This window comes from Oncorhynchus nerka, linkage group LG12, assembly GCF_034236695.1.
Source record: "Oncorhynchus nerka isolate Pitt River linkage group LG12, Oner_Uvic_2.0, whole genome shotgun sequence".
Lineage (NCBI taxonomy): Eukaryota > Metazoa > Chordata > Actinopteri > Salmoniformes > Salmonidae > Oncorhynchus > Oncorhynchus nerka.
The window spans coordinates 27749389-27769267 of record NC_088407.1 but is presented as its reverse complement, the minus strand read 5'-3'; the positions used below and the strand labels follow the sequence as shown (position 1 = coordinate 27769267).

The following is a 19879-nucleotide window of genomic DNA, read 5'->3' as shown; positions in this document are numbered from 1 at the left end:
GTCCAAACGTTCATAGATGACCAGCAGGGTCAAATAATGACAGTGGTTATAGAAGGTGCAACAGGTCAGCACCTCGGGAGTAAATGTCAGTTCCCTTTTCATAGCCGAGCATTCAGAAGTTGAGAGATAGGAGAGTGACGAAAACAGCAGGTCCGGGGAACAGCTCAGTAGTCTGATCTTGGAGTGACAAAAACATGGATTAGTTTTTAGACAAAACGTTTCAGATTTGTTCAATGTTACAAAGATGGAAAAAAGCTGCTCTTTAATATATTTTATGTTCTGGATAAGAGCGTCTGCTAAATGACTTAAATGTAATGTAATGTATGTTCGTCAAAAGAGAGATCAGGGTCCAGAGTAACGCCGATGTCCTTCAGTTTTATTTTTGAAGACTGCAACCATCGAGATTAATTGTCAGATCAAACAACAGATCTCTTTGTTTCTTGGGACCTAGAAATAGCATCTCCGTGAAAGTTTATTTTTTATTTTTAAGTTTGCCATAGCAACTCAGTAGTTTGCCAAATGACTTAGTAGTAAAAGTTTGTTAATTTCACTCTTATTATGATCTAATCATTCAGTGAGACAAAACACACACCCCAGGCTCTGACAGACCAACCTGTAAACCACTAACTAACAAGTCTCTTACCCATTCATCCATTTTAGTTGCAAAAAGATGAGACCCTTTAAAAAGGGGAACATTCCAATAAGTTCTCTGGTAAATGAAGTGAAACTTTAATGAAGTTGGAGCTGCCTTCGTGTCTTGGCAAATAGCCTTGATACACAACAGGAGGGCATTTAACTGGTTACTGCATGGATATGTTTTGCTGTGTCGGCAAGAAACTGGTTTCCTTTTCGTAAATCTGTACACTAAATTACACTGAACAAAAATATTAAGATTTTACAGTTCATGTAAGGAAATCAGTCAATTGAAATAAGACCCTAATCTAAGGCTGGGAATACAGATATGTGAAAGGTCTGACGCCGGAGATGAGAAGCAGGTACGGGGAGTCAAACATTTAATAGGAACAGACAGGTAACAGGACAGAAACAGCCTCGGCACACAGGTATTCAAGGACATATGAACATTAGTGCAGAAGCAGGTGTTGGATTTGGGGTAAACTTTGACCAGTGAGCTAAGGTGGGGTTTTACCTAGCAAAGACATAGATGACCTCGAGCCAGTGGGTTTGGCGACGGATATGTAGTGAGGGCCAGTCAACAAGAGCATGCAGGTCGAAGTGGTGGGTAGTACATGGGGCTTTTGTAATAAAATGGATGGCACTATGATATACATCTAGTTTGCTGAGAAGAGTGTTGGGGGCTATTTTATAAATTACATCGCCGAAGTCAAGGATCAGTAGGATAGTCAGTTTTACGAGGGCAAGTTTGGCGGCATGAGTGAAGGAGGCTTTGTTGCGAAGTAGGAAGCCGATTCTAGTTTTAATTTTGAATTGGAGATGCTTAAAACCTGTTATTGCTAGACGTTCCGATAGCGGAACCCCTCGACAACATCCGGTGAAATGGCAGAGCGCCAAATTCAAATTAAATTACTATAAATATGAAACTTTCATGAAATCACACATGCAATACACCAAATTAACTTCTTGAGTGTAGGGGGCAGGATTTTTGTTTTTGGTTAAAAAACGTACCCATTAAAAATGGCCTATTTCTCAGGCCCAGAAACGAGAAGATGCATAATTGTCAGATTAGGATAGGAAACACTAAAGTTTCCAAAACTGTCAAAATATTGTCTGTTAGTATAACATAACTGATATTGTAGGTGAAAATCAAACCAGGAAGTGCTGTTTTTCCTGAAAGCTCTGTTCCATTGGATGCCTTGCCTTCATTTAAAGGGATATCAACCAGATTCCTTTTCCTATGGCTTCCTCAAGGTGTCAACAGTCTTTAGACATAGCTGCAGGCTTTTATTTTGAAAAATGAGCAAGAAAGATAACATTGCGTCAGTGGATAGCTGGGTGTTTGCAGAGTTTTGCTTGCGCAACAGAGTGGGGCAGCCATTGTCTCTCCCTCTTCTATTGGAAAAAGCGACAGTCCTGGTTGATATTATCGATTATATATTTAAAAAACAACTTGAGGATTGATTATAAAAAACGTTTGACATGTTTCTGTGGACATTAGACACTATTTGGAATTTGTCTGTGACGTCGTCACCGCTCGAGCCTGTGGATTTCTGAACATAACGCACCAAACAAATGGAGGTATTTTGGATATAAAAAATCTTTATGGAACAAAAGGAACATTTATTGTGTAACTGGGAGTCTCGTGAGTGCAAACATCCAAAGATTATCAAAGGTAAGTGATTTAATCTATGGCTTTTCTGACTTTCGTGACCAATCTACTTGGCTGCTAGTGTTTGTAATATTTTGTCTACTGAGAGAGATGTTCTTACAAATGCTTGCTATGCTTTCACCGAAAAGCTGTATTGAAATCTGACACCCCAGGTGGATTAACAACAAGCTAAGCTGTGTTTTGCTATATTGCACTTGTGATTTCATGAAAATGTAATATTTTTAGTATTTTGATTTTGTCGCGCTGCAATTCAGCGGGTGTTGATGAAAATGATCCCGCTAAAGGGATGGGCGCGTCAAGAAGTTAAAGATACAATTGTTGTTAATCCAGCCAACGTGTCAGATTTCAAAAAGGCTTTACAGCGAAAGGAAACCATGCGACTGTCTGAGGACAGCACCCCATCAATCAAACAGACAATCATATTTCATCCCGCCAGGCGCGACACAAAACTCAGAAATAACGATATAATTCATGCCTTACCTTTGAAGAACTTCTTTTGTTGGCACTCAAATGTCCCATAAACATCACAAACGGTCCTTTTGTTCGATAAATTTCGTTATCTCAAATGTCCATTTTATTTGACGCGTTTGATCCAGAAAAACACCGGTTCCAACTTGCGCAACATGACTACAAAATATCTAATAAGTTACCTGTAAACTTGTTCCAAACAACGTTCCTAATACAACTAGGTATTTTTTTACGTAAATAATCAATAACATTTAAGACGGGATAAACTGTGTTCAATACCAGACGAAAACAAAGTGGAGCGAGCTTTCAGGTCGTGCGCCCCAACTACAACAGTACACTAGACTCGACCCCCATTCTGAACAGTCCTACTTCTTAATTTCTCTAAGCAAAACCATCAACCAATTTCTAGACTGACATCTAGTGGAAGCGATAGGAACTGCAAGCAAGTGCCACAAATCTAGATCCACATTAAAAAAAAAACATTGAAAAGAGTGATAAAATAAATTCCTGGGTGGATTTCTCAGGTTTTTGCCTGCCATATCAGTTCTGTTATACTCACAGACATGATTATATCTAAACCTACTAATTATATGCATATCCTAGCTTCTGGGCCTGAGTAGCAGGCAGTTTACTTTGGGAGCGCTTTTCATCCGGACAAGAAAATACTGCCCTCTAGCCCGAAGAGGTTTTAATGTGAGTCTGGAAGAAGAGTTTACAGTCCAACCAGACACCTAGGTATTTGTAGTTGTAGTCCACATATTCTAGGTGCGGGCAGCAATCTGTTGAGTCTGCCCGAGAATTGAACCCTGTGGCACCCCCAAAGAGACTGCCAGAGGTCCAGACAACAGGCCCTCCGATTTGACACGCTGAACACTGTCTGAGAAGTAGTTGGTGAACCAGGCGAGGCAGTCATTTGAGAAGCCAAGGCTATTGAGTCTGCCGATAAGAATGTGGTGATTGATAGTCGAAAGCCTTGGCCAGGTCGATGAAGACAGCTGCACAGTACTGTCTTATCGATGACAGTTATGATATCGTTTAGGACCCTGAGGTGCACCCATGACCAGCTCGGAAACCAGATTGCATAGTGGAGAAGGTACGATGGGATTCGAAATGGTCGGTGATCTGTTTATTAACTTTGCTTTCGAAAATGTTAAGAAGGCAGGGCAGGATGGATATAGGTCTATAACAGTTTGGGTCTAGAGTGTCTCCCCCTTTGGAGAGGGGGATGACCACGGCAGCTTTCCAATCTTTGTGGATCTCAGACGATACGAAAGAGGTTGAACAGGCTAGTAATAAGGGTTGCAACAATTTTGGCTGATAATTTGGCTGATTTATCGGTGGTGACAGTGTTTCCTATCCTCAGTGCAGTGGGCAGCTGGGACGAGGTGTTCTTATTCTCCATGGACTTTACAGTGTCCCAAAACCTTTTGGAATTAGTGCTACAGGAAGTAAATTTCTGGTTGAAAAAGCTAGCCTTAGCTATCCTAACTGACTGAGTACATTGGTTCCTGACTTCCCTGATAAGTTGCATATCGCGGGGCTATTGATGCTAATGCAGAATGCCACAGGATGTTTTTGTGCTGGTCAAGGGCAGTCAAGTCTGGGGTGAACCAAGGGCTATGTCTGTTCGTAGTTATATATTTTTTTGAATGGGGCATGCTTATTTAAGATGGAGAGGAAAGCACTTTTGAAGAGCAACCAGGCATCCTCTACTGTCGGGATAAGGTCAATATCCTTCCAGGATACCTGGGCCAGGTCGATTAGAAAGGCCTGCTCGCTGAAGTGTTTTAGGGAGCGTTTGACAGTGATGAGGGATGGTTGTTTGACCGCGGACCCAGTACGCATAAAAGCAATGAGGTAGTGATCACTGAGATCCTGGTTGAAGACAGCAGAGGTGTATTTAGAGGGTAGTTTGGTCAGGCTGATATCTAAGAGGGTGCCCATGGTTTCGGATTCAGGGTTGTACCTGGTAGGTTCCTTGATGATTTGTGTGAGATTGAGGGCATCTAGCTTAGGATGTAGGACGGCCGGGGTGTTAAGCATGTCCCAGTTCAGGTCACCTAACAGTACAAACTCTGAAGATAGAAGGGGGGGCTATCAATTCACATATGGTGTCAAGGGCACAACTGGGGGCCGAGGGTGGTCTATAACAAGCGGCAACTGAGATACTTGTTTCTGGAAAGGTGGATTGTTAAAAGTAGAAGCTTGAATTGTTTGGGCACAGACCTGGATAGCCTGCAAGAGTTCTGTCATACTATCTCTGCAGTAGATTGCATCTCCGCCACATTTGGCAGCTCTATCATGTCGGAAAATGTTAGTTAGGGATGGAAATTTCAGGATTTTTGGTGGCCTTCCATTCAGACATGGCTAAAACATTTGGGTTGGCGGAGTGTGCTAAAGCAGTGAATAAAACAAACTTAGGGAGGAGGCTTCTAATGTTAACATGCATGAAACCAATGATTTTAAAGTTACGGAAGTCAACAAATGCGAGCACCTGGGGAATGGACACTTTGGGTGAGTGCAGGGAAAACAATTGCATGTGACAGTACTGATAAGGGGAGAAACCGTTGAAGGCTCATATCACTTAGTTCCCTGCTTAGCAAGAAGGATGCAATGTTTAGAGATAAGGAGGAGACGTGGGGTATGAATACCACCACGGGGTAAGCCATGTTTTTGTCTGAATACAGCTGTGTCAACCCTTTGGGAAGAATTAAACTTGGTTAAGCTTCCCTAGTGCCTGTTAGGTTTTTATTTTTCAGAGTAAATAACTATCAGATGGCGCTGCAAGCAGGGTTCACCATGATTTGTAGTCAAACCAGAGTCCAGATCAGTGGAGCAGAGCTGGCAACAATCACGGTAGGCAAGTTCCGGTATCTGTTTCCACTAATTTTTATTTTTGTACCTTTTATTTAACTAGGCAAGTCAGTTAACCTCTCTGGGATATGTGGGACGGTAGTGTCCCACCTGGCCAACATCCAGTGAAAATGCAGAGCTCCAAATTCAAATAAATTACTATAAAAAATGTTACTTTGATGAAATCACACATTCAATATACCAAATTAAAGCTACACTTGTGAATCCAGCCAACGTGTCAGATTTCAAAAATGCTTTTCGGCTATTATCTGAGGATAGCATCCCAGTAAACAAAGAGAGAAAAGCATATTTCAACCCTGCAGGCACGACACAACGCAGAAATAAAAATATAATTAATGCCTTACCTTTGACGAGCTTCTTCTGTTGGCACTCCAATATGTCCCATAAATGGTCCTTTTGTCCGATTAATTCCGTCAATATATATCCAAAATGTCAATTTTATTTGGCGCGTTTGATCCAGAAAAACACTGGTTCCAACTTGCGCAACGTGACAACTCAAAATTGAAGACTGGATATACTGTGTTCAATACCGGAGAAAAACAAAGTGGAGCGTGCTTTCAGGTCATGAGCCTCTAACAAAGAGTACACTTCCCTTGAGCCTCATTCTGAACAGTGTTACTTCTTCATTTCTTAAAGGAAAAACCTCAACCAATTTCTAAAGACTTGACATCCAGTGGAAGCGAAAGGAACTGCAGGAAAGTTGATTAGAAATCTGGATTCCCAATGAAAACCCATTGAAAAGAGTGACCTAAAAAAAACTTTCAAAAACAATCTGAACGGTTTGTCGCCTGTCAAATAAGTTCTGTTATACACAGACATGATTCAAACAGTTTTAGAAACTTCAGAGTGTTTTCTATCCAACTAATACTAATAATATGCATATCTTAGCTTCTGGGTCTGAGTAGCAGGCCGTTTACTTTGGACATGCTTTTCATCCGGATGTGAAAATACTGCCCCCTGTCCCAAGGAAGTTAAGATCAAATTCTTATTTTCAATGACGGCCTTGGAACAGTAACTACCTTGTTCAGGGGCAGAACGACAGATTTTTACCTTGTCAGCTCGGAATTTGATCTTGCAACCTTTCGGTTACTTGTCCAACACTCTAACCACTAGGCTACCTGCCTCCCCATCTTGGGGGGATGAGAGTCGTAGGCTGAACAGTATAGGATACGGACCTGGAGAGCCTGAGTTTAATTCAGTAGGCCCATTGTATAACGACCGGCCGTAACTTTTATGGTAAATGGTAAGTCCCTGAAGGTACATTCGTACAGGCTAGTACCTGGGATATGAATACCACCACGGGGGAAGCCATGTCTTTTTTTGTCTGAATGCAGCTGTGTCGACACTTTGGGAAGAATTCACGGGGAACCAGACATGTATAGGGAGGGTAATGACAGAGGTGATTGAGTCCAGATGAGTCCAATAATCGCTGATGCACTTGACAGGGGAAGGCAGGTGTGCGCAATGCTGGGGAGCCTGACGCGTGAGCAGGTGTGACAATAAGCATATGTTGGTCACAGATACTTTTTTGAAAAAGGGGCGTGGATCAGAAAACCAGTCAGTATCTAGTATGACCACCATTTTCTTCCTGCAGCAGGACATATCTCCTTCGTATAGAGTTGATCAGGCTGTTGATTGTGGCCTGTGGAATGTTGTCCCACTCCTCTTCAATGGTGGTGCAAAGTTGCTGGATATTGGCGGGACTTGGAATGCGCTGTCCTACTTGCCGATATACAGCTTTTGTCAGATTTTACTTAGTGTTTAGGAGAACTTATACATCAGGTTTAAAATTAACGTAGCCGGTTAGGAGAATCTGTTTTACGGTTAGGAAAAGTGTTAGGGTTAGCTAAAATGCAAAGATATTCAACTTTTGACTTCAGTTTGACAAAGCTATATCCCTTCTAGCCATCTCCCTCTGACTACCAGAGTATTTCAGATTCCTCATTGAGTCACGTGTCTATGAACCACACCTGGGTTCAAATAGTATTTGTTTTCTTTTGAGCTGTGCTTGATTGAGCTTGACTGGCACAATGAAACGAATGGAGTAGTCCCAATATTACAAACCCCGTCCATCTGGCACTTTAGGCCAGGCCCAATCAAACATTCAAAATATTTGAAGGAAAACAAACACTATTTGAACCCAGGTCTCCCATTTGCGCAGGTTAAGGGTCAGGGTCTCTGGCGGTGCTGCTCCGGGTCAGGTGATAAATGTGTTGGCCTGATGCACCAGTTGCACGTGTAGCTCCAGTGACGTCAGTCCCAATTTGTCCATTCATTGGCTGAAAATAGTAGAAAAACTAGTTGATGATAGAAATATAGAGACCTTACGGTATTGGCTTTGTCCTTTAAACTTTAACCCTCACCTGTCTGGGTAGGTAACAGGAAATACTAACGGGTTAAATTCTACCTGGTCATATGGGGTATGGGGTATACTGGACTCTGATGTCATTTCAACATACAACTTGTTGGTAATCCACTATGACTGACTGAAATTATTGACAAAATGATGTTGAAATGACATGAAAACAATTCAGATGCAGTGTTATTAGTGCCAAGTTGGTATGGAATGTACAGAATGAATGTGATGCGGACCAGAAAGAAGCTGCCTCCATAGAAGACCTAAAATCATCTTTCAGTGAGTGCATCTCAGCAGATGATTCAATCACACCCATTCCAAGTGCTTCTGAATCCTGCGATCGTGGGCAACCTCCTTATGTGTGTTTTACCAGCTGCACTAGTGCAGTGAAACTGTTCAAGTCCTAACACGGTTTGACAACAATCTACACAAAATATTCTGTCGAAGTGGGAGAAAAATGTATAATGAAAAAAAAAGATCCATAAAAATGTGAAATAAAATATAGTCGTTTTGGATTTAATTTTTTCGTTTTTTACATTTATTTAAATAGGCAAGTCAGTTGAGAACAAATTCGTATTTACAATGATGGCCTACTTTCTCGTTGCATAAGTATTCAGCTCCCTGAGTCCATAGATGTTGGAAACACCTTTAGCAGCAATTAAAAAGGTGAGTCTAATTGGGTAAGTCTCTAAGAGCTTTGCAATAGAGGTCTGGCGGGACTGATTTATTTATCCCACTCCCCACAGCTTTTCATACCACACCCACTGCGTGGCTTTCTACCCAACTTGCACAGAACTCGTCTCAAACCCAACCACAGTCCTCAATGTTATTTTAGACGTATGTGACGCAGCTCACTTGCCAGCCAAGGTCCCTGGAATTTTGCGTCCTATAGGCAATATCAAATGTGCAAAAATAACTTAGGAAATAGGTTAAATGACCAGATTCTCGCGTGGCCCATTATATTAGGCTATCTGTATTATACTGGGCTATATCAGCCAATATGGTAGATGTAGTTCGAAGACAGCAGAGTTGGAGAAACTTGCCATTTCTCTTGAGTTATTTTTTACAGCCTACCTTTTAGGAGTGGGAAGATTTTCTGACAGAAATAGGGGTGGTCAATATTTATTTCTAGGCAATGTAGAAAACTATAGCCTAATCATATTTAGGAAGAACATTTCCTTGGAAAAAGAACTGCCCCGTGCTTCTCCGCCCATGCAGGCTATAGCCAACTATTTAATTGAGGCCACACGCGCACATGATCCCGCACGTAGGGCTACTGAACTGGAAGGAGCTTGAATGATGACCGTACCACTTGCTACGTTTTGCTCAGGCCTATAGGACACAGCCTACCTTTTAGGAGGACGATTTTGCAGGCAGAGGCAAATAAATGGGTAATCAATACTCATTGAAAATTAAAAGGCGCAACGTTCGCTCACCATAGTAGCCTACAACCTGTGCCATTTCCTTTTCGATGATGATACAAATGTTTGATTGCAACTCGACTCGCGTTGGTTAAGCGCCCTCCAATTCTTTCCGTTATCAATATTTATTTACCGACACTGGTAAACTACAGTCTACGAATATTTACGTTAAATTCATATTTAAAATGTACTGCCACGTGATTCTCCGCCCATGTAGGCAGCCCACTCTTTCAATGATACCACATACTAGGAGAGGTAGTTAATTAACTGAAGTTGAAGCAGAGAATTCGGTGTGTGAATAATGCAACAAATATGTGCTTTTAATACAATAGGTAGGCCAAGAAAGATGACCATTTGCAAATAATCTGCAGGACAACATAAGTATTTTTATCCCAAAGTCGTCTCTGATCCCCCTGAAAAATGGCAACCTAGCCGCAATGATCTGTTGGGACCAGCATACTGAATGCAGCCCTCTACTTTGCGCAATTTTTGCCTATTCTTTTCTAAATTCTTCAAGCTATGTAATGATGTTGGGGATCATGGCTAGACAACACTTTTCAGGTCTTGCCTTACCTAGTATTTCAATCAGATTTAAGTCAAAACTAACTTGGCCACTTAAGAACATTAACTGTGTTCTTGGTAAGCAGCTCCAGTGTTGAGTTGACCTTGTGTTGTAGGTTATTGTCCTGCTGAACTGTGAATTCCTCTCCCAGTGTAAAGCAGTCTGAAGCAGGTTTCTCTATAGGATTTTGCCTATGCTTAGCCCTATCCTGTTTCTTTTCACCTGGAAAAACTCCCCAGTATTTGCCAATGTCATGCATACACATACCAATGATGCAGCCACCACCTTGCTTGAAAATAAGGAGGCAGTTACTCAATGAAGTGTTTTGTTGGATTTTCCCCAAACATAAGGCTTTGCATTTAGGCCCAAAAGTGTATTCCTTTGCAAGTTTTTGGTTTTCACTTTTACTTCAATTCCTTGTTGCATACAATATGCATGTTTTTGGAATATTTGTGTTCTTTTCACTCTGTCATTTAGGTCATTATTGTGGAGTCACTACAATGTTGTTGATCCATCCTCAGCTTTCTCCCATCACAGCCATTGAACAATGGAGCTGTTTTAAAATCACCAATGGCCTCATGGTAACATCCCTTAGCAGTTTCAAAACCCCCTGGTCTTAGTAGCTGAATCTGTGATTGATATTCGATACTTGACTTTAAAACATCTGTATGTATGTATGAAGGGTTAGTCATTTACAAATCATGACAACCCCTGATATTGCACAGTGAGTCCATGTCACTTTCTATTTGATTTGTTAAGCCAAATTGTACACCGGAACTAATTTAGGCTTGCCTAAACAAAGGGTCTTAATACTTATACAATGACTATATTTTAGTTCTTTTATAATTATTTTTTCTTCCACTTTGACAGAGTATTTTGTGTAGATATTTGACAAAAAATGATTATTTTTTATTTATTTTTTATCTTGGAAAAAAAAACATTTAAAAAATGATACGAAGCATACACATACAAACGACAACAGTATACAAACATCAACTACATCACGCCTGCCCAGACCCACTAGCATACACACACATCTCCAGCGCCCACATCACTTTCCGCCACATGGTCCAAAACTGCACCATTTTGTTTCTCTCCATAGCCCACACACTTTCAATATTTTAAATAATAGATCATTATATTTTTTCCATTGTGTTAATTTATGGCGGAGTGATTGATTTCCATGTTTTTAGTACATGCTTTTCAAGATGAGTAATGAGAAGAAAGTCGTCTAACTCCGCAGGTATCTCACTACACCCCCATATGCCATGTCTTGAAATATTAAGACAGCCAACTTTCTAGCTCCACCCATAACTTTTGGACTTCATATCATTCCCAGAAAGCATGGATTATTGAGTCATTACTAGTTTTACATTTAGAACATGACTCTGCCATTGTGCTGTAGAATTTTTGAATTTTGTATAATTCTTTACATTAATTTATACTGGATTAAGCATACATTTTTAACTGTAATTTTGTTAGTTATGCTCCGACATCTTGTGCCAACATCAGTTCTTTTTAACTTCTTGCGTCGAGCCATCCCGGATCCGGGATCGTGACTACAGCCTCAAGCCCATTACCATAACGCAACATTAACTATTCATGAAAATCGCAAATGAAATGAAATAAATATGCTAGCTCTCAAGCTTAGCCTTTTGTTAACAACACTGTCATCTCAGATTTTCAAAAATATGCTTCTCAACCATAGCAAAACAAGCATTTGTGTAACAGCATTGATAGTTAGCATAGCATTTAGCATTCAGCAGGCAACATTTTCACAAAAACCAGAAAACCATTCAAATAAAATCATTTACCTTTGAAAAACTTCGGATGTTTTCAATGAGGAGACTCTCAGTTAGATAGCAAATGTTCAGTTTTTCCTGAAAGATTATTTGTGCAGGAGAAATCGGTCCGTTTTCTGCGTCATGTTTGGCTACCAAAAAAACCCGAAAATTCATTCATCAAAACGCCAAACCTTCTTCCACATTAACTCCATAATATCGACTGAAACATGGTAAACGTTGTTTAGAAGCAATCCTCAAGGTGTTTTTCACATATCTCTTCATGATATATCATTCCTGGAAGTCTCCTCTCTGTCTCAATCACATGGATAAATGCGAGCAGCTTGGAGATTACGCAACAATTTCAACAAAGGACACCGGGCCGACACGTGGTAAATGTAGTCTCTTATGGCCAATCTTCCAATGATATGCCTACAAATACGTCACAATGCTGCAGACAACTTGGAGAAACGATAGAAAGGGCAGGCTAATTCGTGGCGCTTTCACAGCCATATAAGGAAACAATGAAAAACAGAGCGTCAAAAATCCTGCTCATTTCCTGTTTGTAGTTTCATCTTGGTTTTGCCTGTAGCTTCAGTTCTGGGGCACGCACAGATAATGTCTTTGCAGTTTTGGAAACGTCAGAGTGTTTTCTTTCCAAAGCTGTCAATTATATGCATAGTCGAGCATCTTTTTGTGACAAAATATTGCGCTTAAAACGGGCACGTTTTTTTATCCAATAATGAAATATCGCCCCCATAGGTTGAAGAGGTTTAAGAGATTGTCAGTTGAATATGCTCTCTGCAGGAGTTTGTAAGTCTTCCTTGTCAATGAAATCCATTTTAATCCCACTTTATAACACAATAATAATGTGAAGAAATCCAAGGGGTCTGAATACTTTTGCAAGTCCCTGTAATCTTAACTGCACTTGAATTCCTTTTCTCTGCGACCACTGATCCGAACAGCGTTGATAAAGTGAAGCGAATGGCATTCGATCAAAACATGTTGAGTCTCTTGTGCCTTCCTTGTCTGCAGTCCTGGGTGAAATGAGGCATGGGTAGTAAAGCTATTTGGATCACAGCCAGTAAGACAGGCAGAGTGAACTCTTCTCAAGTGGCAGAAGCATTTGACGGCTTTCAATAGATTGTTTTCAGCACAGAACCATCACTTCTGACCGTTATAAACTCACCCTGGCACTAGGTTATCTGGTGGTAAATATTGGGGACAGGGAAAGAGTCTACCCGCATGTTATTGGTGAGTTGTGGGAGAGTGCCCCCTTTTAAAGCTTTGAGAATCTCAAGGACAAGGTTTCTGTAACAACTTAAGGATTGCGTTAAACATGTACTACCTGTTTTTAGAGAATGCAACCGTGCAGCTAGACTAGAGAGACTGACAGTAATAAAATACAAATAATGCAAACCACCACTGGGGCACAGACACCCAGTTTCACTGAACTATTATGCCAGTTTAACTCGTCAAACTGGCATAATAGTTTAGTGAAACTGATCTAAAATTGCCTCGCTCTACACAGGTAGCTCTTGTTGGTAGCTTCTCTTTGCAGCTTCTTAGAGTTCCACTACAGAAAGTGCTCAGAGCCACTAATACAAAGACCCAAGATAAATTCTGGATTGTTTTGCGTCGTTATTTGAAAAGCCAAAGTGCTTCATCCCGACAAAAGTGCTTGATTACTACGAACTCAACCATCAGAGTTAAAGAAGCCTCTTCTTTGGGTCTTTGAACAGGTACTACCTGTCCTCTGAGAATGCACCTCTCTGGCTGTCTGTCTGGCTGTAGACTCTGCAGACGGCTTTCCTCATCTGTGTTAGACAAGACGGAACACACAGCCAGAGAAGGATCCTTCCTGTAGCTCCTCTCTGAAGGGACGAATACACTGAGTATACAAAACATTAAGAACACCTACTCTTTCCATGACAGGTGAATCCAGGTGAAATCTATGATCCCTTATTGATGTTACTTGTTAAATCTGATTCAATCAGTGTCGATGAACGGGAGGAAACAGGTGAAAGAAGGATTTTTAAACAATTGAGGCATGGATTGTGTATGTGTTCCATTCAGAAGGTGAATGGGCAAGACAAAAGATTTAAGTGCCTTTGAACGGGGTATGGTAGTACGTGCCAGGTGCACCGGTTGTATCAAGAACTGCAACGCTGCTGGGTTGTTCACACTCAACAGTTTCCCGTGTGTTTCAAGAATGGTCCACCACCCAAAAGACACACAGCCAACTTGACACAACTGTGGGAAGCATTGGAGTCAACATGGGCCAGCATCCCTGGGGAATGCTTTCGACACCTTGTAGAGTCTATGCCCCGACGAATAGAAGCTGTTCTTTGGGCAAAGGGTGGGTGGGGTGTTCCTACTGTATACTCAGTGTAGAGTGCTCCTTTGCGAATGATTAGATCACAATCATCCCACTAATTAGAGAGACAGTCCTGACCTGCACTTCCCCTTGCACCTTTACAGGGTGTTGGTTGATGCTACCAGCTGTTCTCCTCTGGCTAACTGTCATCACAGTGCAGTCAAACACACCTGAGATCCCCTCAGTCTATACAGGTGGCTCCCATTGGCAGCTTTCCAAAGGTACCTGGCCGGACGCTTCAGCCGTCGTCGTTATCAATCTTGTAGTCCTTTCACTTGTCTGCAACCGTGAAGGAAATGAGATGGGATGAGACGGGAAGCTGGAGGCTCTCTCCATCTCCATCTCTCCACCCGCTATCCATTGTTCTCATTTCCCCTGTGCATAGAGCCGATGAAGAGGTGTATTGACACCGCCATAGCCCCCAGGGTCTTATTCGAAAAGCTTTGCGTGTTTGTGAAGAGATCACTTAGAGATGAATAGACTTGGATTCGTAAAGAAGTTGTTCTCTAGTCTAGGAATGTGATTTTACAGATTACGTGGTTACATTTCCTTTGGTCTGCTCCATTTTGGATTCTTCATATTATAGTACACCTCATAAAGCCAGGGGATAAATGGTGAAAACCCAACAGTCTATAGCTCATACACTTCCCATTAGAAGTTGGCATGAGGCAGGCTGAACAAAGCCAGGCCATGCAATTCAATATCCATCTTCAAACAAAAGCAATACAGGTCAAAATAGTTAATATTACCAAAGGAAATAGAGGGACTAACTGTACAGATAACAATAAAAATGATATTTTGAAAGTAAGCATGTTTTTGTTTCAGTCTCCTCCATCTCCACTAACACAAGTACATTTTAAGGAGTTTTTTTTCAATTAATTATAAAATTAACAGCTGTACATAGACTCATGTGAAGGCCAAATTACAGAAGAGGAATTTCTTGACGCATTAGCCCTTATTGCACATTCCATGACCGAACGCTCTAAGCACACTTCCTACTGGTGTGTCATACTATAGAACAAAAGTCAGTCTAGTTGTTATCGACAATATAACAGTGCTACCACTGTCGCAGTTTTTTTACTAGCTGTCTTCAGGACTTTCCTCAAATGAATATTATTAATGTACATCAAATTGTTACATCGGCCTCAGACTCCAGCTAGCAAGAACGAAAATGACTTCAAGATATATAGGAAGCTACATAGACAACTATGAAGGTGAGTACCAAGTCAGTGACAGATAAAGCTAGCTACAATCATTAGCTAGCTAGCTAATTTAACTAACTGTAGCTAGCTAGTTACTTCGTAAAATGATGTAACGTTGACAGAATCTACCTGAGAATGTGTGTATCTGTTAGCTTGCTTAACTTATGCTTGCTACCTATATTTGCTAGCTAAAAATAATTGTTATTCATGTCTTCTACACAGTATCTAACAAAGATACATTGACAGGGGAGATCACTGTGAGGACTGCCTGTCACAGGTCCACGAGGGAGAATGAAAAGCCACACAGCATGAGAGTAGGGAAAGGTTATAGATGGTGACTAGTGCCCTTGTTAAATATCTCCTGTGGGACACTGTCATTATGGTGTGTTGGAGACAGTGTCAATGTTAAATCTTATCAATAGATAGATAGATAGATAGATATTAATGATGGGTCCCAATCCCAATTGAGAATTGCCCACTAAACAGGTTATTTGGTAAAGATCTGTTGATGCAGTGTTTGGTAATTTTGTTACTGAGACACAATGTATTCCTGTATTGTTAAATGAGCCCCTCGTTAAGAAGACTAGAGACTACTATGTTTGCTGTTATTTATGGGCCGAATAATTCTTGTTTCTCACATCAGTCTTCCATAATACTTATCTTATACTTATCTTCGCTTCACAGATGGTGTTAAAGCACTCCGTACCAGTGATAGTGGTTCAAAGCAGGAAGAGCTCTGTGCAATCATCTGGTGGCCCTTCTTTACCAGACAGTGCACTACTCTCAACTAAACATTCCTGCTGCACCACCAGTTCACAGCTGCACAGACAGAACAGAGTTGGCTCAAGCCAAGAACACTTGTGAGTCTGTCAATATCCATAAAAAATGTGCCTGACAAGTATTCAGCCTATGTAACAGTAAATCCTTGTTAATTAGGGTGTGAAGCCAGGTCCGGTTGATGGGATAGAGTTCTGTAAACCTAGTAACTCGTGTGCTGATGGAATAAGGTAAGTTAGAGGTTCCTTGAATGGAAACATTTTAGAAAAAAATGTATTTAGATTTTTTTTGTATCCAGATGATACAAGCCTAAACAGTAGCGTATTTACAATGTCATGACAAGTGTTTGGGACAAAGACTGGGGGGAATACAGTTGAAGTCGGAAGTTTACATAGACTTAGGTTGGAGTCATTAAAACTCATTTTTCAAACACTCCACAAATGTGTTGTTAACAAACTATAGTTTTGGAAAGTCGGTTAGGGCATCTACTTTGTGCATGACACAAGTCATTTTTCCAACAATTGTTTATAGACAGATTATTTCACTTATAATTCACTGTATCACAATTCCAGTGGGTCAGAAGTTTACATGCACTAAGTTGACTGTGCCTTCAAACAGCTTGGAAAATTCCAGAAAATGATGTCATGGCTTTAGAAGCTTCTGATTGGCTAATTTACATAATTTCAGTCAATTGGAGGTGTACCTGTGGATGTATTTTAAGGCCTACCTTCAAACTCAGTGCCTCTGCTTGACATCATGGGAAAATCAACAGAAATCAGAAAAATTATTGTAGACCTCCACAAGTCTGTTTCAGCCTTGGGAGCAATTTCCAAACGCCTGAAGGTACCACGTTCATCTGTACAAATAATAGAATGCAAGTATAAACACCATGGGACCACGCAGCAGTCATACCGCTCAGGAAGGCGACGCGTTCTGTCTCCTAGAGATGAACGTACTTTAGTGCGAAAAGTGCAAATCAATCCCAGAACCACAGCAAGGACCTTGTGAAGATGCTGGAGGAAACGGGTACAAAAGTATCTATATCCCCAGTAAAACAAGTCCTATATCGACATAACCTGAAAGGCCGCTCAGCGAGGAAGAAGCCACTGCTCTAAAACCGCCATAAAAAAGCCAGACTAAGGTTTGCAACTGCACGTGGGGACAAAGATCGTACTTTTTAGAGAAATGTCCTCTGGTCTGATGAAACAAAAATAGAACTGTTTGGCCATAATGACCATTGTTATGTTTGGAGGAAAAAGGGGGAGGCTTGCAAGCTGAAAAACAACATCCCAACCGTGAAGTACGGGGGTGGCAGCATCATTTTGTGGGGGTGCTTTGCTGCAAGAGGGACTGGTGCACTTCACAAAATAGATGGCATCATGAGGGATGAAAATTATGTGGATATATTGAAGCAATATCTCAAGACATCAGTCAGGAAGTTAAAGCTTGGTCGCAAAGGGATCTTCCAAATGGACAAAGATGTGTGCGAAATGGCTTAAGGACAACAAAGTCAAGGTATTGGAGTGGCCATCACAAAGCCCTGACCTCAATCCTATAGAACATTTGTGGGCAGAACTGAAAAAGCTTGTGCGAGCAAGGAGGCCTACAAACCTGACTCGGTTCCACCAGCTCTGTCAAGAGGAATGGGCCACAGTTCACCCAACTTTTTGTGGGAAGCTGGTGGAAGGCTACCTGAAACGTTTGACCCAAGTTAAACAATTTAAAGGCAATGCTACCAAATACTATGTTAACTTCTGACCCACTGGGAATGTGATGAAATAAATAAAAGCTGAAATAGATTATTCTCTCTGCTATTATTCTGACATTTCACATTCTTAAAATAAAGTAGGGATCCTAACTGACCTAATATAGGGATTTTTTACTCTGATTAAATTTCAGGAATTGTGGAAAACTGAGATTAAATGTATTTGGCTAAGGTGTATGTAACTTCTGACTTCAAAGCTATATAATAATCTGTATATTAATACATATGTATATTTAATACATTTTATTTGAACTTAGGGGTTTGTGCTATTTCTGGAAAATTACATGAGTCTTTGTCATAGTAATCTCTCCAATCTGATAAGGTTTTAAAATGTTTTTCAGAAGTTCTCTCTACAAAGCACTCCATGGATATGTAATAGTATAACTTTAGACCGTACCCTCGCCCATACCCGGGCGCGAACCAGGGACCCTCTGCACACCAACAACAGTCACCCCTCGAAGCATCGTTACCCATCGCTCCACAAAAGCCGCGGCCCTTGCAGAGCAAGGGGAGCCACTACTTCAAGGTCTCAGAGCAAGTGACGTCACCGATTGAAACGCTATTTAGCGCGCACCGCTAACTAAGCTAGCCGTTTTACATCCGTTACAGATACATGCCTGGTATGCAGACCATGGAGATTAAGAGGGGGCTAGCCATGGAGCCAGTGGCTGTACAGGAGTACTGCACACTGAAGAATGTTAACTTCTTTCCGTGTGGCTTCGTAGTGCACCCAGATGCCCCGTGGTTAGGATCCTCTTCAGATGGCATTATATTTTATCCCAGTGTGAGACCACACTTTGGACTCTTAGAGGTCAAGTGCCCAAATATACCAAGTTATATTTGACTGCCCTTACCTGAAGATACAGAATAGAGAGCTGATGTCCTTACCCGAAGATACAGAATGGAGAGCTGATGTCCTTACCCGAAGATACAGAATGGAGAGCTGATGTCCTTACCCGAAGATACAGAATGGAGAGCTGATGTCCTTACCCGAAGATACAGAATGGAGAGCTGATGTCCTTACCCGAAGATACAGAATGGAGAGCTGATGTCCTTACCCGAAGATACAGAATGGAGAGCAGATGTCCTTACCCGAAGATACAGAATGGAGAGCTGATGTCCTTACCCGAAGATACAGAATGGAGAGCTGATGCCTTTACCTGAAGATACAGAATGGAGAGCTGAAGTTGAAGAGATCTCATGCTTACTACTGACAGGTGAAAGGTCAAATCCTTCTCACAGGTTGTAGCTGGTGCGACTTTGTCGTCTGTGCACAGGAGGACAACCTAGTTGAAAGGATATATACAGATCTACAGGTTTCAAAGACTATAAGAGAGAAGGTTGACCACTTATTTGTACCACTACTTGCAGAAGTGTCTTATCTCTCACCTGCATGGTTCCCCTGCATGGGTGCCACGTTTAGTGGTTTCATGAAAAATAAGTATTGATGTTCTTGTGAAGAAAACTACAGTGGAATAGATTTGTTTACAAATATATATATATTTCAGCAAATGTTCAACAGTTTAGTTAATCAATTACACATCTCTAACATTGTATTCAATCTTGCATTCTGGCAATTCTGTGTTTACTTGATTTCTTTCCCCCACCCCTAAACTCATTGCCTAATTAAAACCAATACAAGCGCCACACAAACTGATATTCACGACAACACAAATTATTGATACATGTCATAGATAAACAAATGATTATTTTGCTGCCAGCAAATAAACACGTGTATTTACACTGGCTTGGCCCGTGCTCTTACCAAAGGTCCGTTTTGATCGTTGACCAACAGGCACGCCACTGGAAATAATTGGTTGATGCTGCCTGAGATGGTCAGGGAGATGACTGTGTCAAACAGCTTGTGTTCCTTTACTCTGAATAATTCTTTCAACATGCACTCTCAGCCTGGCAATGGATTGGGTCTCCCTAACCTCATGCGCTGGCATCTGTGTGCATCTTGACAGAAAGGCTGGCTTGTCGACCTTGCA

General features: G+C 41.2%; 1 protein-coding gene across 1 annotated transcript in view; it reads left to right on the top strand.

The window, feature by feature from the left end:
• slc16a13 (solute carrier family 16 member 13) overlaps positions 1–19879 on the top strand; it is a 55212-nt gene that overhangs the window by 1440 nt on the left and 33893 nt on the right. The window lies entirely within an intron of this gene.